The 22,279-nt window shown below is 44.2% G+C and overlaps 1 protein-coding gene across 2 annotated transcripts in view; it reads right to left on the bottom strand.

Moving 5' to 3' along the window:
* Positions 1 to 16,731, bottom strand: part of WASHC1 (WASH complex subunit 1) — an 83,937-nt gene extending 67,206 nt beyond the window's left edge. The window contains exons 1-2 of one of the 2 annotated variants that reach the window (XM_030543317.1): positions 16,645 to 16,714; positions 5,325 to 5,375 (exon numbers count right to left, since the gene is read on the bottom strand). The gene's annotated coding sequence lies outside the window, so the exon portion shown is untranslated. Of the gene's footprint in view, positions 1 to 5,324; positions 5,376 to 16,644 lie in introns of both variants that reach the window. The other variant, XM_030543310.1, reaches the window with a different exon arrangement.
* Positions 16,732 to 22,279: the final 5,548 nt, after the last annotated feature.

Genomic DNA, 22,279 nt, shown 5'->3' with positions numbered 1-22,279 from the left:
AAAAAAGCTATTACAAGTTGAATCAAGTTACTGGCACTCAGAAGCCATAAGGGCTACTGTCCAGATCCCATCACCCCTTTCCAGGAGATGCAGATTAGTGGGACAAGGTGTGAAAAACCCATACTGCCACTGTCTTAACTATAAAGGGAAAGGTAACAACCCTCCTGTATACAATACTATAGAATCCCTCCTGGCCAGAGGCACCAAAATCCTTTTACCTATAAAGGGTTAAGCAGCTCAGGTAACCTGGCTGACACCTGACCCAAAGGACCAATAAGGGGACAAGATACTTTCAAATTTTTGGGAGGTGGGGCGGGAGGCTTTTGCTGTGCTCTTTGTTTTAGTGGTGTTTGCTCTTGGGACTAAGAGGGACCAGACATCAATCCATGTTCTCCAAATCTTTCTGAACAAGTCTCTCATATTTCAAACTTGTAAGTAACCGCCAGGCAAGGCGTATTAGTTTATCTTTGTTTTCTCAACTTGTGAATGTTCCCTTTGCTAGAGGGAGGTATCCCTGTTTTGTTGTAACTTTGAAACTAAGGCAGTGGCGCTGACACATGTTGGAGGAGCAGCCCAGGGGCAGGGGGAACCAGCTGTCCTTCAAGTGCATGGTGCAGAGCTGGCATGGGCAGCAGGCCATAAGAGAGGCAGGCAGCAGGGCCAGGGAGTAAATAGCCCCAGTGGCTCCATGGAGGAAACAAAGTAAAGAAAATGGAGTCCAGGCCAGCATTTAGATCCTTGCAATCCAATGCAAACCACACTACAAAAGTGTTGGGTCAAGTGTGTAAACGACCTGATGGGCTCTGGTCAAGCCAGATTGGCTCTGGTGTAGTTGGTTCGTATCGGGCTTTAAATTTAGCCCTTTCCTGGCATATTGCTGGGGAAGCACAGAGTGTCTTCTGGTTGTGAGAGGGGAAAGAGTGATGCCCAACATGCAGTGTCTGGTGCAGGGAACATTAAGCAGCCCAGAAATTTTAGCCATTTGGAGCCAGCAGCAGTCACACTGCCCACTTCCAGCAGCCAGGTGAATCTATCAAGCCCCCAAGGAACATTCATGGGTGATTAGACATTTAGAAATTAATGTGTAGTCTTTAAAATGTGGCAACTGCTTCTGAAATTGCTTTTATACTGAACTCTCTCGTTATTGCATCATGGATTATTGTTCCTGGTGTGAGTTGGATTCAACTGAAATTTGATTTAACAGTGGAGCAGAAGCCAGATAAATAACCCTGGTGGGAGCACAGGATGGATTCCCGTTGACCCACAGGTGATAAAAGACAAGAGGTTTTCCCCGCTCCCTCTGCTAAGCCAACCTTTTCTCAGTTTGTGTAAAGTTTTATTTGGATGGCAGAAGAGAGGGGAAAACACTCTGAAAAGTTAGAGGATGAAAAAAGTCTATTTATACCTTTTTTAATTAAGCATGTTCTACAATGTTATTAAGCAGCAATCAGAGATGCAGATGATACTGATTTGATTGGGAAGAGGTGCACTGTGCTGAATATTAAGGAACTCTGGCCCTATAAATAGGTTTAATCACTATCTGAAGGCTCAAAGGAAGTGATGAAACAGACTTTAATAAGGTTGTAATTAGGCCCTGCAGCAAGCTGCACTCCACCATAGCTCTCCTGGTACCCAAGACCTCTTAAATAGCAGCTCACGAGCCCAGAGCCCAGGAGAGACAGACCTGATTTAGGTTTCAAGATCCCAGGTTGCCTACTTCAGACACAAAAACCCAGACAAGGGCTTCTCCATGTTTGGAGGGGCTCTCTGGCCAGAAAGACGCTGTGAGGACACAGAGCCCTATGAAAAGGGAGGCGGGTGGAGTTAGCTTCCCAGCTCTTCTATCAGAGAGCTGCAGCAAGGACCAACTCCAGCTGTGCCTCACAGTGAGCGAATTAAACAGGGCAGCCAGAGCTCCCCAGCCACAGGCACTGGCATATAATGCAGACAGCTGGGGAGCTTTAGAGGATATTGTTCTCTCCCTCACCTTCCCAGCAGCATTTACCAGTCCATGAAAGGAACCTAGTCACAGGTGCAGGATCTACATCACCTCATTGTTGCAGCTTCAGGGTAGAGACTCCTACCCACAAAATATGAGAGCAATACTCCCATCTACAGCCCAGCGTTTCTGGAATGTGGCACATCCACAGGGACACAGCTTGGGGAGGAGAGAAGAGAAAAATGGCCTTCCTATACTACATCAGAAAAGCAAAGTGCCCCTTGTGTACCTCCAATAGTCACTCGCTGGCAAGATGTCAATGGAGCAGCCAGTCCCTTTGCAAAGGGAGTTAGCCACCCATGTGTTATAGCCTCAGAAGAGGCAGCCTACTGAAGAGTTTGCCCTGGTATTCATCATGACTCCAGGGCTTCACGTGCACACCACATACTGCATCCTTGCCTCTCACCCATCAATGTGCCCCTGGACTGAAATGGGGTGGGCATCACCTATATTATATAGTCTTAATGGAATGGGTTACTGTAGGCTATTAACACACTAAACTGAGGAGCAAAGGTAACGTGATTTGGGACGTGCTTTAGCAGAAAGACCCTCCATGTTCTTTCTCCCTTCCCCACATGTCTATTAAAGTGACAGTCTCCTTCTCCATTCTCCCAGGGAATGGCAGAAGTGGTTTTCATTGCTGCTGTGACTACATCTCATTCCACAAATCCTGCACCGAAAGATGAAGGGAAAAAATCCTAGTGCCCTATTGGCAGAAAGCCTTCACTAATCACCATGCCTGCTCCTGGAGGCACCACCATTTCCCTGCTACTGTGCCACAAGGTATGGCATGGTCAGTATATACATCCTCGTCCAGGGGAGAGAACAGCACAGACTGGTTTCACCATTTCATCCCCATAACACAGAATTTCTACAGGCATTTTCCAGGTGTGAAGAACAGCAACCACTGTATCTGCATAGAGCACAAACAACATTGTGATCCAGCAGGACTTTAAAATGCAGATACCTTTTATCGGAATGACACTAAATACTGCCGTCTAAACTTCCAGTCCAACCCAACTCAACCCAACCCAGCCAGGGGATCTGTATACAAATGCCTTCAATCAGTCTCAGAGTAAAGATGAGCAAAACAAAAAGCCTAACAAGCCCACGGGACACTTCAAACAACTACTTAAAAATATTGCTTAGATGTTCATGTACATACAGCAGCAGGAAGGGACTTCTCAGCCTTATGGCTGAGGGGTGAAAACATTATCTAATATTATCTAAGCTGGCATCCAAAACTGAAGGTGTTTCGTTTCAGAGGGTTTGATGCCCCATCTTTATAGTCTACTTTGGAGTACCCCTATTTGCCCTAGGCTTAGCTTTTCAAACAGGTGAGCCTCACAGCTCTACAATTCAGACTGGGCCTTCGGATTACAACATCCCTGTTTCTCAGCGTGTCTGTATGAGTTCAGAATACTGTTAGAGACTTTACCCCTTCAGGGAACAATATAACCTCTAAGTATTTGCAGTGACATAGGAAAGCCTTTTCAAAGCTAACCAGCATTTATTAGTCACCTAGAGTACAGACTTTGACAGTCCTTAGGTCAGAAAAGCCAACCTCAGGACAAAGTCTCCAATGGCAAAAGCAACTGCTCCATTATTCTATGGCCTCCTAGAATCCATCAGAGGGCATGGCTACACTCGAAACTCCAAAGCGCTGCCGCAGGAGTGCTCCCATGGCAGCGTTTGAAGTGCAAGTGAGCTCTCCCAGCGCTGCAGGTACTTCACCTCCCCATGGGGATTAGCTTACAGCGATTGGAGTGCGGCACTGTTTACACTGGCACTTTACAGTGCTGTAACTTGCTGCGCTCAGAGGGGTGTTTTTTCACACCCCTAAGCGAGAAAGTTGCAGCACTGTAAAGCGCCAGTTTAGCCAAGGCCTGAGTCTCCGTCAAATCCTTTGTGTCTCTGGCCTGGTCTACATTTAAATCTTAGGCTGACAAAGCACAACACTCAGGGATGTGAAAAATCCATCCCCTTGAGCACCACAGCTATGCCAACCTAACCACCAGTGCAGATGAAGCTAGGTCAACCGAAGAAAAACCCTTCCATCACTGTAGGCTTCATCTAGACTACAGGGTTATAGTGGCATAGTTAGTGGCCATTGCTATGCCATGATAGCACCTGCAGCGTAGACCTGGCCATCCCAGTTTTCAACAGTCACCTGACACCTCCTGTCTTTGTCCTTCATTGCAGCTCCCATTGTGTTTCACATCTCTCCCTTGGTTGCCAGGTGTTAAGAGACAATGCCCAGTCAGAGTCTGGTCATTGGTTCTTCTATTTATATGTGCTGATTCCATTCAGTTCTTGTTAGCATTTTTGGGTCCAATCCAGACTACTATATGTGACATACACCTATCCCTAATTTCCCTGTTCCAGAGCAAGAAATTAACCCATTCACTCCTAGTGAGTAACAATACAAAGTGAGTAAGTAAACTGAGTCACACATTGTCCATAAAAATTATTTACAACTCTTCCCCCTTTACCAACCAACTGTGAAGGACTACTCTCCACCAGTGATCTAGGGAACTTCAAGCATCCTCCTAACCTGGGACGCAGGCTCCTCTCAGTTGAGCTAAAATACAAATATCATCAATATGTGTCAGGACAAATTTTCCCTCAGTAGCTGTTCTACCAGGCTTCTTCAAGATTTACAGTAAACATTCCATTAAAACCATACGGTTTTCATAAAACAGTACAGAGCAGTTTCTAGCAGAATAAACATGGAGGAGTTCTCATGTTCCCCCGTGGCACATTTGCCACCTTGAAACTTTTGGGTTTGGAACTGCAACCAAGTCTTACCACTACCTCCTCCCATTTATCATCTGGGAAGTGAGGAGGGAGGCAAACCCACATTCCTCAAGGCATCAGCCATCTTGGGGAGACAGCATAGCCTAGTGGCTAGACACTGGACTAGTACTCAGGAGACCGGAGTTCTAATCCCAACGTGGCGACTGGCTTGTTGGGCGACGTTGGGCAAGTCACTTTCCCACTCTGTGCCTCAATTTCCCATCTGCAAAATGGGGATAATTGCGAAAAATGCTGCACAAAAGTTAGGTATTATTGCTGAAGAAGTAAATTTCCATAACTGAAATGATTATCTTGAGGGGTAAGAGGGGAATAGTAAGAAACAAGACTCGATTGAAGTGGTTTGGCATCAAAAGATTAAATTCAGCCTATTATCACAGACACAGATGGATGGATTCTGGGAAGGGGTAAGCAAAAAAGGTAAATATCAAAGGAGGAAACTTATAGAAGTTACAGAACTGTGCTTCAATCATACCAGCTCTGTCAGTGAAGATGGCCCCGACAGACCCACCTGTTTCACAGCAGATGCTCCTCTTCTTTATAGGGTCCCTCCATTCTTTTACTAGAGAATAAGAGACACTACCTCACCCATCTTGTCTCTAAGACCCATTTTAACATTCTCAATGTCCAGGTCTAGCCTCCCCCTCCCTTCATTTGACTGCCTAATTGGAGCCATTTCATCTGTGTCCATTCCCACTTAGGCCCAGGATATGTTCAAGTTCCCTGTTCTATCTGTCTCGCCTTTGACACCATTTAAATGTGACAAACTGTCTTAACTATTTGAGTCTCCGTGAGGATTCCAGCTGTCCTGCTGCTGCAGTGCCAGCAAGCTCATACAGCTGGCTTTGGTTCAACAGAGTTCAAAGCTCCTCCGTTTTAATACCCTCACATACAAACAATATATTTCTCTGAAAATATAGCATCTCCCTGAAATAAAACAGCTGGTCACTTCTTCCAACTCACAGGGCAATAATGTTCTGTTATAGTCATCAGCTTCAGCCTTCTGCTTTGTGATCTTGCCCTCCCTTATCCCTCCACCCCCATCACCACCACATTTCCCTCCCACTCAAATACTTCCAGTATCCCACTTCCATCCCTTCCTTAGACCCACTAGAGCTTCCCTGCATTTCCCTCAATACAACAATTCATGAATATCACAATATTGCCCCCTCGTTACTACTAGGGCTCAATAAATCATATTTAGCACAGTCAGCTATTCAGTCTGGTCATGCCAAATCCATTAGACCCAACCGTACAGCTTTGCATACGCAGCAGCAAAGGGGATCCTTGTGCTTCTTACAGACAATGTGGCAGCAGCTGGGCCTCCCTGAGATAATACACACAAGAACACTAGAAAGGGGGAATTTATTCAGTACTTCCAATGTTAGCTAGCAGGAAGACCCTAACGGGGTGGCTTGCATAAGATGAACTGTCCTATTTTTACCCTAGCTTTTTGTTGCCCTGGAACTCAATAATCTAGGAAATAAACTGCAGATTGGAGTGCTTTTTGGCAGAGGTTATCTCAGGAAAAGGTCAGAGAAAGTGGAGATTAAAAACAGCAGAAATTGCTTTCAAAAGTGATGAAAACTATTCCCTTCAGACTCAGAAGCTATGGCCACAGGATACAGCATATCATTCCATCTTGGAGCAGCTTCTCTCAAGACAATTCTCCTCCTCTTCTCCTGCCCACTATTTTTAAACTTCTAAAAGTGCCTCCCTTCCTCTTTCAGGTTTATCTTAGTACTATTTCTCCCAGGTGTGTTCTTCACCCTCTCTCCTACAACTCAGGCAGAGTGTACAGTTTCTGCAGTTACCCAATATTACGAAGGCCCAGTAACCATACTGCAGAGTAGTTCCCTAGAGATTATCTGCTTGCAGTTTTCCTGCCCTAGAATTCTGGGAGACAGGAAGCCAGGGCAGTACTTTTTATCTGAAGGGATGAAGATTACCTCAGCAGAATGGAGTTTGAAGCTAAATTAACGAAGGAGAGATGAAGACAATGCTAGCAGTCCAAATTGTTCTGGCGCTACATGCACAGGTGTTTGTCTGCCAGAACCCCCCTCAGAAACTGTGAAGGAGCAGCCATGTCATAAGAGCAAGGTTTGGGAAAAACTAATTTACTCACCACTAGCAAGTGGGAATCTTTTCCAGGTGAGCTTAAGCTCCTTCATTATCAATTCATAGGTTCAATTTAAGCTTGTTTATTTAATAATTACATTCTGACCATCATGGGTGTTTAGACAGCATTTCAAACCTGAAGTGTTCTCCTGAGTCTCCACTAAATCTATCACTGCTCATAATTTTCCCAGTCAGAGTGAAACTAAAACACTAGCTAGACAGCTTAACTGCTGCTTTTAAAAATACTATGGGCATCGATGAAAGCGACAAGAATCATGTCAATTTTACTCTTGCCACTTGAGAAACTTGGCTGTTAAAATGATAGTGTTGTCGCCTCTGGACCTCCTTAGTAGTTCTCCCTTCTCCTCCTCCATTTCATATTTGCCTCTGGACAGTAAGTGTTTGGTAACTGTTTCCAAGCCCTGCGTGAGAGCAACAAACATTAAGACTCTTTAAGTGAAGGACCATTTCATACAGTGCTCCTTGAGGCTCAGAAATAGGCACAGCATTCTCAGCTCAGCATCTTTCCTGATCAATGTGACATCTTTTAAACTCAGAGTATTGCAGGAAATTTCCACGTCTGAGATTTGTTCTTAGATGATAGGGAGAAACTTTGGCAACCCTAATATCACCAAAACTGTAACAACACAGCGCTGACATAATATCCCAGGTTTGACAGGGTAAGGGGCACAAGGCTCACTCCAGAACCAAACTCCTATATATAAAGGAAATGTGGTTGGAGGAAAAAAAAAATGGGAGGGAAAGATTTCCCAGATTGTCAGAATTGTTCCTGTTCCCTTCCCCTTCCAAGTTACGAATTTTAACCAAAATTTTTAAATTTGACCAATTTTAAACGGTTTAATACTAAGGGTATGCCTACACTGCCCGCCAGATCAGCGGGTAGTGATCGATCTATCGGGGATCGATTTATCGCATCTAGTGTAGACGCGATAAATCGATCCCCAATCACTCTGCTGTCTACTCCTGTACTCCACCACAGGGAGAGGCGGAAGTAGAGTTGACGGGGGAGTGGCAGCAGTCGACCCCATGCCGTGAGGACGCAAGGTAAGTCAACCTAGGATATGTTGACTTCAGCTACACTATTATCGTAGCTGAAGTAGCGTAACTTAGGTCGATCCCCCCCCCCAGTGTAGACCAAGTCTCTCTCCCTCTTTAGCAAGACAATGTTTGAGAGAGTATGTTCATAAAGCACCAGGACTCCATCATCAGTATTACAGTTGACAAATTTCCAATCCCAAAGCACTGTGGGAAAGTCAGGACACCTATTCCTGTACTTCTGACAGGTACACTATAGCAGCTACTGTTAAAGTTCCAATTTAAGCCAGTCCAGTGGCCTAGAAATTGCTATTCTACACCACCGTGAAAACTCTCCAGTTTAGAGTCCTTGCCCTTGGGCAGGCATGAGCTGGAAATAGTTCTCTAATTTACAGAATGCTTCTCTCATGGATCACAGAAATGCAGGACTGGAAGGGACCTCAACAGGTCATCTAATCCAGTTACCTGCACCTGTTATCTAGACCATTCCCAACAGGTGTTGCTTAAACTGTTCTTAAAGACCTCTAACGATGGTGATTCCACAGCCTCCCTAGGTAATTTGTTCCAGTGCTTAACCACCTTTACAGTTAGGAAGTTTTTTCTTAATGTCTAACCTAAATCTCCCTGGCTTCAATTGAAGCCCATTGCTTCTCATCCTGTCCTCAGTGGTTATGGAGAACGCTATTACCCTCCTCTTTGTGACAATCATTTATGTACTTGAAGACTTATGTCCCCCAGACTTTTATTTCCAGACAAAACAAACCTAATTTTTGAATCTTCTCTCCTAAGTCATGTTTTCTAAATCTTTAAATCAATTTTGTTGCTCTCTCCAAATTTGGACTTTCTCCAATTTGTCCTCAAGTGGGATGCCCAGAACCAGGTACAATGTTCTAGTTGAGGCCTTATCAGTGTTGAGAAGAGTGGAGAATTACTTCTCATGTCTTGCTTAAAACACTCCTGCTAATACATCCCAGAATGACGTTTGCTTTTTTTTGCAACAGTATTACACTGCTGACTCTCATTTAGTTTGTGATCCACTATGACTCCCAGATCCTTTTCTGCAGTACTCCTTCCTAAGCAGTCATTTCCAATTTTGTATTTGTGCAATTGATTTTTCCTTCCCACTTTGAATTTCCTTCTTACTTTGAATTATTCCTTATTGAATTTCATCCTGTTTATTTGAGATCATTTCTCCAGTTTGTCCAGATCATTCGGAATTCCAATCCTGCCCTCTGAAATACTTGCAACCCCTCCCAGCTTGGTATAAAGTTTGTGGATAAGTGTACTCTCTATGCCATTATCCAAATCATTTATGAAAACACTGAATAGAATTGGACCCAGGAAAGATCCCTGCAGTACTCAGTATACCCTTTCAGCTTGATTGTGAATCATTGATAACTATTCTAAGTACAATTCTACAAACAGTGGTTTACCCATGTTATAGTAGGGTTCATCTAGGCTATATTTCCCTAGTTTCCTTATGAGAAGGTCATGTGAGACAGTATCGAAAGCCTTACTGAAGTCAAGGTATAGCACATCTACTGCTTCCCCCTCCTCATCCACAAGGCTTGTTGCCCCATCAAAGCTTTTTACAGGAAAAGCAGAAGAAATAACCAGCCAAGAAGAAACCCTAATTAAAAAAAAAAAAAAAAAGTAAATGCTCTACTTGAATTTTAAACAATATGGAACACCAGTCAGACCAATTGTTACCAGGGGTTTTCAGAACCCCCAACAGGGGCAACGTAACTATTTCACTCCAGGTGGTGCAAGGAATAAATCAACAGGAACACAGCACTTCTGTTTGATCAAGGAGTAATGCAAGTAAATGTGCTCTTGTCTAAAACGGCAGTTTATTAGATTTAAGCACATACAAACATAAGCAATTTGTTTAGAACAGCCCAGATATTTACCTAACATCTGGAATGGTATTGAGTAATTAACAGCAGGTTCGCAGTGGCCAGTTGCTTACCCACTGGGGAGAAAGTGTGTCAGGAAAAAATGTCTTTCAAGATGGCTTCAGAGGAATGCTCCAAAGTACACTTTATTAGGTAATCTTTTATAACTAACTTCTACAAAACACATGGGCCATAATGACCCCTACTGGATCATCACTTTTCTAACTTTCAATGAACTTTAATATCAGAGGCATCAAGACAAGGTTTTCCAACCACCAGGGTTTTCAGACTCGATTGTTTACATGTTTGTCCCCTCCTCCCATTCTGATTAGCAGAAACTGCCAGCTAGATATCACCTTGCTTCTGAAAGCGTGTCTCCAAATTAACCCTTAACTAAGTAGTGTTCTATTGCAGCATTACTTCATGGTGGCTGAATGCACATAATATGGTTGGCAATTAGCTTGATCACATTCTGGGGTATACACACCCCTCAAATCCAGGGCAACACAATGTTCTGTGGGAAAGTTGGGTTCCACACACAAGGAGCACACCTTTTGCCTGGCAGGAATGCTCTTGAATCAGGAGTTAGGGATGTAACAGCCTTATATTATTAGGTTCCATCTTATTCTCTCCCAGGAGGCCAAAGGAGAATTGTTTCATTCAGTCAAATATGAAAATGTTTCAAGCAAAAGAGCTCCCAGTACCTCCACTGAATACCTGCAGAACCTCCCTAAACATCTCACAGAGACAGTGTGTGTAAAGGGTTGATCCTCGTGCCCTGAAGTCAGACTCTTCTCCTATGACTTATTTTCCCCACATCTTTTAAACTGATCCTTAGGTGATGTCAAGACACTTGCAACTCTAGAGAGAACTGTATCTGTGATGCTAGATTGAGGAAGAATACAAGTAAACACAGCCCAACATGCTAAGAAACTGACTTCCTTTATTTTCTGTTCCTGTAGAAGAGCTCAAATTGGTTATGTTTCGAAGCAGCAAGACAGAGAGCAGACCATATCTGTAGTCCTGCCAAAGGCTTTGGAGCAGCAGTAGAGCAGAACAGATTTGATGTGACTAGGGAAATTGGTCGGACAAATGTAAAGTAACACAAAAGAGCCAAAGCAATCAATCAATGGAAATAAGAAGCCAACAGAAACAAATTAGTGCAGGCAACAGGCTTTGAAATAGGATCTACATTCCTCAGGAAACTGCCAGGCAAAGGACAAGGAAGAAATAAAGGATTCTGGGATACAGCTGAGGAAATTCCAGTGATATTACAAGATCCTGTGATCAGCCTCATGGAGTGGTCTGCTGAGTGTGTGTCATTCCAGAGGAGATGCTGCAGAAGTAGCAGCAGACGATACAAGACAAGAAAGCAGGGTTAAAAAAAAAAATTATTGCCATTCCTGAGAAGTATTTATGTCCCCAATCCAGTAGAGATGGTGAGTCAGGAAGTGCACTGCAGTGACAGCACCACTTCCATGTACAAGTACCAATCAGGTAAGGGTATGAAGGCAAGGCTATAGGGATCTGCAGTGAAATGAGGGATTTGAGGGAGGGTTTGAGGGAGGATGCAGCACCAATGGAGAACAAGCTTCAGAGTCACCATTCAATGGCCAGTACTATAAACGTCTCATTTTCAATCCCTGACCCCTCCTATCTCAGTGACAGAGCCCTCAGCCTCTTCAGCTAGTGCCACTGGCATTACAGTTACATGATTCTTTTGGTGGAACGAGTGAGAGATCTTTAAATGCGAGTATCCATCAGCACTCTCTTATCTACAGACCTTACAAAATTGTGGTCAGCTCTCATCATCTCATGTCTCGATTAGTGCAACATCCTTCTCTCTGGCCTTTACAAATGCAATCTTGGCCCACTGATATCCATTCAGAATGCTGCTGCAAAACATCAAAGTGTTGAGCTAGGAAACTGAGCATGTCACCCCCTCTTTGCATCCCTTCCTTGGTTCCCTCTTCTCTATCATATCATATATAAGCTACTTTGTCTTCACTTTCAAGACCCTTCATGACCTATCCCCACCAACCTATCACCTCTCATTCAGCAGCAAAAGATCAGCTTACACTTTCAACTTCTCCATGATGCCAGCCTCATCACCCACTTGTTATATTTTCAAACATGCACCTTTATGGTTTCTCCCATGCTGTTCCCACAGGTTTGGGAGGAGCGCCCCATAAACATCCTCAGAACTCAGTCATTATCCTTCTTTAAAACTCTCCTTTGCCATGAGGCCTACAAAAAAAATTGACAACAGCTAGGCTACTGGTGTACTAAGACCACTGTCTGTCACAATGCCAAATACCATCTTATTGTTTCCCTGCGCTCCTTCTTTGTCTGTAAATATCTGTTGTATCATTTTTGACTGTTAGACTGTAAGCCAGGGGTGGACAACCTATGGCATGGGTGCCGAAGGCAGCAAGCGAGCTGATTTTCAGTGGCACTCACACTGCCCGGGTCCTGGCCACCAGTCCGGGGGGCTCTTCATTTTAATTTAATTTTAAATTAAGCTTTTAAAAACATTTTAAAAGCCTTATTTACTTTACATACAACAATAGTTTAGTTATATAATATAGACTTATAGAAAGAGACCTTCTAAAAACATTAAAATGTATTACTGGCACGCAAAAAATTAAATTAGAGTGAATAAATGAAGATTCAGCACACCACCTCTGAAAGGTTGCCGACCCCTGCTGTAAGCTCTTTTGGGGCAATGACTGTTTTTGTTTTGTGTTTGGGGTTCTGGTCTATGCCTGGGATTCCTAGATGTTATGATAATACAAATAAATAAGAAAAGCACCACATTTAAGATGGAAGCACTGACGGACTGGTGGGTTGGGCATTTCTGTCTTCACAAAGCAGTCCCAGGGAACACATGGGTTTAATAATGTTGCCATTTTAGCTCTTTCCACTTTCTAAATGAGACAAGTTCATCAACCAAATATAATTAAACAAACACATCAAGGGACCCCCAGACATCCTTCCCAAATCACGACAGCCTAACCAGAGCAGAAAGCGGGGAGTGGCAAAGCAGCAGAACAAGACTCAAAGGAAGACTGAAATGCAGAAAATTTCCCAAGGGAGACATCAAAGTAAGTTTGCTTCCAGACCCTGCATCAGACAGATGAAGTGGTATCTGTTCTGTTCCAGAGTAATCTCAGTACTCTAGGAAGATTGGATGACTCAAAAAGTTGGCAATAGATATAGAGCCTCTTTCATCTTTAGGTCACCTGATCTGGGTCAGAAGACTGCAGGCCATTTCCAGTGATGACTGCCGAGTGGCCTAAGAGAAGTGAGATGGTGGTCTCAGTCCAGTCCCTAGCAGACATTTGTTCACATCATATGAATCACCACCGCAGCTGGCACTGATTGGTCCATTTATTGGCAATGACAGTAAGGAGGCAAAAAGACCCAGAGAAAGCGTACTTTTCCTCAGGGTGAGACCCCCTCGTCTAGTGGTGGAAGCATATCTGCAATGCTCTTAGAGAAATGAGAGTCACCTCTTTTTGGTAGGAAAGACCTTGGCCCAATCACTGATCAGTTTAACATTTCATGATGTGATTTTACAATGGGGTAAAGTTTTTCACTCAGTATTAGAGTAAATATTATCTGTGCCCACCATTGCTGATGTGGCCTCAATAACAACCTTTTTCACAGCAGTTGTTATGCCTGTCAGCAGCCTCTCAGTATACACAGGTAAATGTAATACCACTGCAACCATATGTATTACTGTTGGCTGACTCATTCTTTATTTTCAACACAGAAGAATTTTATTAGAATGAATGCATTTATCACAATAGCATGTGTTTATTTTGAAAACATTACCTATGCATTTATTTGACAAATAATTGCATCTCCACAGTGCAAGAGAGGCATCTATTTTAGTCAATGGTTAGTAAAATTGCTTTAAGCATATCAATGTACAGCTTAAATCCAAAATTTGTACTTTTAAAAAACAGAGCTCTCTCTGGCACATTAATAAAATGGATTCTAATGCACTGCTGAAATACAAATCTTCCACAAGCCAGTGGCTTTCTTTGAATTAGTTGCTGTTTCAACAGCAACTACTTGATATTCAGATTAATAATTTTTTTTAGAAGATTATTCATCAGAGCTTTACTGCAAACCATCAACTGATGTCCTGGGTAATGATGACTGAACAAGTTTCACAAGCTTACTCCCTCCTCCCAAACACACACTGCAGCTTTTGTTTGTAGAGTATTCCTCACTACCTATTTCAAATGGCAGCAATTCTTTCTCCATCAGTACAGAGTAACTAAAGCAAGGGCTTTCCTGTGTGTACAGAAACTACATCATAGTGAGTACACAGCAGCTTTCCTCATTCAGGGATTCTTTAGAAATTCTCCATGTCCAATATACAAACTGCAGTTCAAAGCCTTATAGTACTGCACTGCTTCCACTGTAGGGTTTGAACAATATAGTCCACAGCTGTGGAGATTAGAATAAGGGCCGGAACGAAGCCTGTTCCAAACTTGTCATCCCATCAAAACAGATACCATTATACATCAGTATGAATCTCATATGTTATCAAGCACCTCTTTCTAAGGCTTAAATTGGTCACAGATCTGTCATTATCAGGAACAACTGCACTTGTTTGCAGCATATTTTTAAATCTCAGAATGGTTCTTTAATACACTTACAATGTCCTGTCAGCAGCTATTTACTTGCCTCAGACCAGACTCAGATAATTTTTTTTAATAGTTCTGTGACTCCAAGCTCCTCCCGCAAGTAAGCTTTATTTCTGTGAATGGGATGGTGGTGCCTACGATTCTGGGGAAGGGCCAAAAATCGTCTAATGCAGTGGTATCTAACATCAGGTCCATTTGAGGTACTGATTCAGATTCTGCAGAATGCAAACTCTTTTTAAAGTAAATTTCTAGAGTTGTGAAGAGCGTCTTTCAAATGCAAACCAAGCATTAACTAATACAAAACTGAAGCAAAGTTGCCTTCCTGCATCTGCAACAGCCTGAAGCAACTCAGAGATGTAAGCATTCACAGCAATGTGATGCTAACTCTCAGAAGTCATTAATCATATTTCCAAAAATTACCAAACATGTGTACACAAGTCTGGTAACTGCCAAATTAGCAAATAATCAAAGGAAAACAAATAACAGCAGCCCCATGAGTGCCTGGCATACATAGAATCATAGGACTGGAAGGGACCTCGAGACGTCATCTAGTCCAGTCCCCTGTGCTCATGGCAGGACTAAGTATTATCTTGACCATCCCTGACAAGCGTTTGGAGATTTCTAAGAGCAGGTTAGACAATGATGGAGATTCCACAACCTCCCTAGGCAATTTATTCCAGTGCTTAACCACCCTGATAGTTAGAAAGTTTTTCCTAATGTCAAACCTAAACCTCCTATGCTGCAATTTAAGCCCATTGCTTCTTATCCTATCCTCAGAGGTTAAGAACAACAATTTTCCTCCCTCCTCCTTGTAACAACCTTTTACATATTTGAAAACTCTTATGTCCTTTTCAGTCTTCTCTTTTCCAGAAGAAACAAACCCAATTTTTTCAATCTTCCCTCATAGGTCATTTTTTCTAGACCTTTATAATCATTTTTGTTGGTTTTCTCCAGACTTTCTCCAATTTGTCCACATCTTTCCTGAAATGTGGCACCCAGGACTGGACACAATACTCCAGATGAATCAGCGCAGAGTAGAGCGGAGCAGAAGAATTACTTCTCATGTCTTGCTTACAACACTCCTGCTAATACATCCCAAAATGATGTTTGCTTTTTTTGTAACAGTGTTACACTGTTGACTCATATTTAGCTTGTGATCCACTATGACTCCCAGATCCCTTTCCACAGTACTCCTTCCTAGACAGTCATTTCCCATTTTGTATGTGTGCAATTGAGTGTTCCTTCCTAAGTGGAGTACTTTGCATATGGCCTTACTGAATTTCATCCTATTTACTTCAGACCATTTCTCCAGTTTGTCCATATCATTTTGAATATTAATCCTACCCTCCAAAGCACTTGCAACCCCTCCCAGCTTGGCATCGTCCACAAACTTTATAAGTGTACTCTCTATGCTGTTATCTAAATCACCGATGAAGATATCGAATAGAACCAGACCCAGAATTATAAATGTAAATGTATATGTACACATGTATATATGTAATCAGCCAAGCTTTGCCACAGAGCATTGATGAATATACTAGTAATGTCCATAACTAGGAGTTTTGTTATTACAAACGTGTCATTTTACCTTTGATCGCTTTATAAACCCCACTATCTGCAGGAGATCTATTATGCACCAAAGGTAAGATATGCACCTATTTTTTGTAGGTCTAACTCATGAATCACAATTAAAGATACAATTAAGCCATTTCCTCAGAATGCTACAACAACCCTTAACTTTAATAGTAAGGTATCCAGTGTCCTCCAGCAACACATGCACCAGCTCAGCAAGTCTCACACACACACACACAGCGATCAGTGGGACTGCAGGTAACACTCACAAGTCCTACCAATGTCCCAGTGAGATGTCATCTCGAACCCCAGTCCCTCCCCTCCCAGCCCTGGCTCCCCACACAAGCTTCAGGTAACAGGCGGCGTTGCTGAGACGCCCCCGCCAAGCCCCAGAGACCCCCCGCCCCCCAGTAAGGCCAGTCCCGGGGTGACCCGGACACGGAGGTCCCCACAAGCCCCCCGGGGACCCATCTAGCGGCAGCCGCAGCGGCTCTGCCCACCCGTCGGGCCCGAACCTCAACTCCCTCACCTGTCGCGAGCGGGACACGCCCCCTAAACACCTCGGCAGCAACGGTAGCAACAGCGGCCCTCACCCACTTCCGCCCCTACCACGGGTCACTTCCGCTCCCGCTGAACACCACTTCCGCCCGGACTCCCGTGAGGTCCTAGTGCCAGCCCGGGCTGAGCTGGGCAGCAGGCGGGGGCTGACGTAGGGGAAAGGGGGCGATGGTCCTGGGGCCGAGCTCTGGGGGCCCCAACACGCCTGTAACCTGGGTGTAAATAAAGTGACGGGGGGAGGCAAACGATGTAACCGGGGCCCAGATGTCTGCACAGGCCTGGCAGCGCCGGGGAGGAGCGCGGCGGAGGGGTCCTGGGGCTCACGCACGGCCCTGCCCCGGCCTGATGCCCCGGGCGGCTGGGAGTGGAGCTAGTGCAGAACGGGCATGGGGCTCGCCCGGCCCTGGAAGCCCCCCGCCCCCTCGCAGCCAGACCCCACCTGGGGAAGGGGCCTGTCAGTTTGACACGAACTGTTGGCTCGGTGTCATGTAGCCCGACCCGTTGCTCTGGATCCACAAAATCAACAGTGCCAGTGGTTGGAGGGGAAGTGGCGACTTCGCCATGCAGTGCTTAAAGTCCCCAGGGCTGCAGCTAGTGCTCCCAGCTTTTGGGAGCCCCCCATCTGCCACACTTTTTTCAGACCACCTTAAGCACTGGCTCCATGCTGTCAAGCCCCAACGTGTCCCCACAGAGCTATCACACTGTCTTTGGAGAAACTGCCAACGCTGCCGCATGTCGCATGACACGGGTCCTCAACCACCACCATAGCGTGATCTCATCTTACGACAGAACATATTTCAGGGCCTCCCCTCTCTGATATAATCACAAAGAAAGGGAAGCTGGTCACACTCCTCCTGGACCTGATTCTGGCCCATAGGCAGAGAAGTGAACGTATGACTTAAGAGCAGCAAAGAGTCCTGTGGCACCTTATAGACTAACAGACATTTTGGAGCAGGAGCAGGAGCGTCCCACTTCGTCGGATGCATTCACCCACGAAAGCTCATGCTCCAAACTTCTGTTAGTCTATAAGGTGCCACAGGACTCTTTGCTGCTTTTACAGATCCAGACTAACACAGCTACCCCTCTGATATATGACTTAAGAGAAGGTCACACAAAAAAACATTCCACTGTCTCCTCTGCCTCTGTTTCCAGCTGCCTTTCTGCTTTGGCATTTCTCAGATTTGGGGAAGAGAGAACATCTGACTCACATGCACTTGTTCTTCCTTCAGTGATTAGTTGAAGAACTGGGCAATTAAATACTTTTTTTTTAATGGTGACTATTTGCTGAAATTTTTTGAATGAATTCTCCTTGGTTCTGCTTATGCCTTTTTTGCGTTCTCTTTCTGCAAACATCCAAGCAAACAACTTTACCAGCACAAATATTCATGGCAAATGAACTTCCAAGCTATGTGCACAAATATTAATCAAACCTAAAATTTAATTGTGCATATACAAGTCATCAGGCCAAAGGTATATGCATGCTCATCCACTCAAGTATCACAATTCCAGGGGACTTATTTGATCAGTTACAACTTCACACAATGTGAACAGCAAATACCAAGTATTGAATGCTCACACAGAACTATTTGTGATTGATACATAGAGTTAAAACAGCACAAAAATGTAGGCAAATAACTTAAACTAAATATATTTGAGAAAATCAGGATCTGGTCATGCATATTCAACTAGTGGGGGAAAATGCTAAATTCATTAGATAAAATACCAGTTGCAAATTATTCACTTGGCTATGCTCATTTGCCGTGGGATCCAAAGTTATAAACACTTGCTGCAGGTTAAGGCAGAGAGTGATATCAAACTGGTTGGAATTCTAAAGCAAATGAGCAGCGACATAACATTTCAGGAATTCACAAGGAGAGTAAGCACAGTGCTGGCCCATGTGAAGTCTTAATGAAGGGACCAGATCATCAAGTTGTTTAGCATTTAAAGTGTACCATTAAGACAAGGAGGTAGAAAACAAGGTGAAAATCTCTGTAAGAGGAAGTTATGAGGAATATAAAGCCTGACACCAATAAAACACTGAGAATGAAAGCAATAAGACCTAGCTGAGTCTGAGCAAGGAGCGTGTGTGGGTGTCAGGACCTGTCAGAAAGAGACTATGGGAACAGATGTAGAAGCAGCAATCCAATCTATTCTGATCCATTTTTATTTATATACTGCTGATGGAAAGCCCTTCAAGTGCTTTGCAATTACTCAGATAAAAATTCAATTCAATACACTAAAAAATTTCAGATTAAAGAGAGAGGAGGTGGGTGCAGGGCTGGGCCAGCCCCACTGAGAATGAGAGAAGAAAGGTAGAGAGAGAACTACTGCAGGCAGATGGAAGACAGAAATAACAGAACTAGGCAGATAAGAAGACCATGAGAACCCCAGTAGGGCACTGGGAGGAAAGATAGATTAGACAGCAGGAGAGCCACAGGAATGGACTGGGCCCCAGCCCCCAGTTAAGAACTGGTATCAGAATGGCAGTGGCGCTGGCCAGAATCTCAATAAGAAACTGGTTGCAAGTGGAAGGGAAGTAATAATATTGTGAGCCCCAGTAAGGCCTTGTCATATACGAAAAACACAGACCAAAAAAACCCATTCCTCTGTAGTCTAGATAAGGCCTAAGGAAATGGGAGATGTGATTGGACTAAAGAATTTTAAAAAATAATAATCTTGAGGCAAATTAGAAAAAGCAGTTGTTTTACTATGTGTTTAATTAAACTGCACAAGCAAGCTGACACGGCTACCCTCTGGCTTACTTTTCATCTCCACCCACACATTTCTTCTGCAGATTCTGAGTGACACCACTCTCACCCAGTGAAACAGTAGATAAAAACCTATCCAGAACAATTTTCATTGGCTGCTTAGTGCTCTTGATGGCAGGACCCTCTTACATAGCAAATACTGAAAGCTGACTAAACCACTCATGGGCATCATTCTCCTTCCCAATTCTCTGCATTGGCAAGTCTCAGTAAACAAATTCAAATCAGACAGTATAGCTTTTCTTCCCCTGCTTAAGAGAATACTGCCCACTGCTCTATAGGTGAGGGGAAAAATGTAGGGAGCCCTCATCTCCCTATGCAACCAACAAAATATCATCCCTAGGGTACAAAGAAATGGCCTCAGCTAATACGCCAAATAATTTGTCCCTAAGGCACTCTCTGCAGGGTAAAGGGGTTGTCTAGGCTGGCTGTCAGTCAGCTGCTGAATATGTTGACAGCATCTGCACAATGTGCTAGCAGGCAACAGCAGGAAAAGGCATACTCCTTCTCATCTGGGGAACTTAAATAGCACATAAAAGTGCATTGCAACCTTTCACTTTCAGCCATCATGCCCTGTAGTGATGGGGTTATAGGACCTCTTCCGCTGTCCTCACACCATGTGAGGTTGCTTGAAGTAAGGGCAGGATTTTGGCCTTAGTCTATTTAACAAACAAAACTAGATGATTCCACTGTTTCTTCCTGTTGTGATGCTTTGCATGCTATGGCCACAAACCAACTTCACTGTGTCTGATCTGTGCCAGTTCAGGACACTTTAAATCTTTTCATGTTCCAAGCAGTCTTTTCAAAGCCATTCTTCCTCTTATCTATCTATATCTAGCTATGTGTGTGCTTGTCTGTCTTGCTGGTAATTCCATCACAGTAATATCTAAACTCTTCTACAATGTCCATAGTTCCTGCATAAAAGACAAATTTTCCCCAGAGGCTGAATTTATTGTTGTTATCAACTCATCCTGATCAGTCATTTATTCTCCTGTCATAACCTCAAACTCACATGCAAAAGACAAGTCCTTTAGATTTGCAATAGATTTGGACAGCTTTTCACACAGGTTCAAGGAACTGTACCTTTCATCTAGGAGTTTTTACTTAGGTGGGAAAAAAATGGAGAATTGAGAACATGAAGTTACTTTGTTACTTTGTTCTTTCTGTTGCTGCAGCATCCTTTAGCAAGCAAAGACAACTTGCATAAGTAATTCATGCTTCAGTTTCCTCACTTGAAAAATGGAAATAATAATGGTTTTCACCTTTGTGATCTTCAAATGAAAAGTTCCATGTGCTATTATTATACTTTACACTAGGATTTAATAATAGAAACCCCAGAACATGTGCAAAGGGAAGGTGATCAGAACTAGGGTGCTACCATGCATGTGTGTTTTGGAGTTCCCTCAAGTTTCTTTTAGTTCGCTGAAATAGCTCTTGCCAAAGATTCAAGAGGAGCAGGCTGAGTCTCAATTTTGCACAGCGTCAAACCAGAACCAGAAAACATACCAGATCTGATTCTAAACTTCTCTGTATTTTGAAGTTTTTCAGATCTGAGGTTTGGTTTGACCCATTATAAAGACCAGGCCTAGACGCTGCATTTGAATCTGGAACTGAACTATTTTAACATTCAGGGATGTTCAGACCTTAGGTTTTGGTTCAGGCTCAACTCTAGTTTTCCACCTCTGGTACAGAAGTAAAGACAGCTTGGAATAGATTGAGTTGCTGTTCCTATATCTGTTGCCTATTCTGTTTCTGATGGCAGAAGCACTCTCTTTAGTGCAAAATATTTCTCAATACAGGTTCACACAACGTTGGGATCACACAACACTAAGCAATGTGACACATTAGTCAGGAAATAAAGCAATATAATAGAAGGTGCTGCCATTTTTTCCTATAACTCTAGTTGCTCATACATAACCTTCTGTATTGGTCCACACACTCTGAAGCAGAATTGTAACATGGGGCACAGCTCAGGCTACCACTCCCTCTCTCACCCCTCCTTCCCAACTCAGAGCTGTGGTGCATCCTCCCTTCCCCTAGCCATGTGTACTTGGGGAAAGAATCTGCAGGGAGAACCTGCCAGAGACTGAAGCTGGCATGGCAGAGCAGTTGCAGGAGCTTCCTATGGCACAGAAACTGTGGAACCTGACCAGCAGGCACAGAACGCCTGGCATTGCTGCTTGTCCCTTCCCCCTCAGTGCCCTAGGGGGGCATGGAGGAATGTTGGGGGGGCAGCCAGGTGTTCTCTGCTAGCAGGTCAGTTTCCTCCTCATGGTTTGTGTAAGGGGAGGGCAGGAAAGCAGCAAACCAGGAGAGCCAGGCAGCTGAGCTGCTTCTTAAGCATCTGTGCAGTGTACAGCCCAGGTGAGTGACAGAGTGAATTACTCCTAGGGGAATTAGAATCCTGCACCTGGCTCAACTGCTGGGGGTGGGGAGAATGGGATTTTCTCTTCCCCTGGAGCAGTTGGAGCCCCATCAGACCCACCCCCAGGAACCTTCCTGGCTGCAGGAAGCTCCTCACCCACATAGGCGCCTACTCCATGGGCATTCCAAGGATGGAGCACCCAGGGAAAAAAATAGTGGGTGCTCAGCACCCACCGGCAGCCCTGCCAATCAGCTCCTCCCCCTCCCTCTCAGTGCCTCCTGCTCGCCACGATCAGCTGTTCAGTGGTGGCGCTGGGGAGGAGGGGGCAGAGCGAGGGCAGGGCATACTCAGGAGAGGGGGTGGAATGGGGCAGGAATAGGCGAGATGGGGGCAGAGCAGGGGCGGGAAGAGATGGGGTGGAGGTGGGGCCTTGGGGAAAAGGGTGGATTGGGAGCAGGGTTGAGAAGCCCCAGGGA

This window comes from Gopherus evgoodei, chromosome 1, assembly GCF_007399415.2.
Source record: "Gopherus evgoodei ecotype Sinaloan lineage chromosome 1, rGopEvg1_v1.p, whole genome shotgun sequence".
Lineage (NCBI taxonomy): Eukaryota > Metazoa > Chordata > Testudines > Testudinidae > Gopherus > Gopherus evgoodei.
Note: the sequence above shows the minus strand (reverse complement) of the source record. Positions and strands in the feature narration are given on the sequence as shown.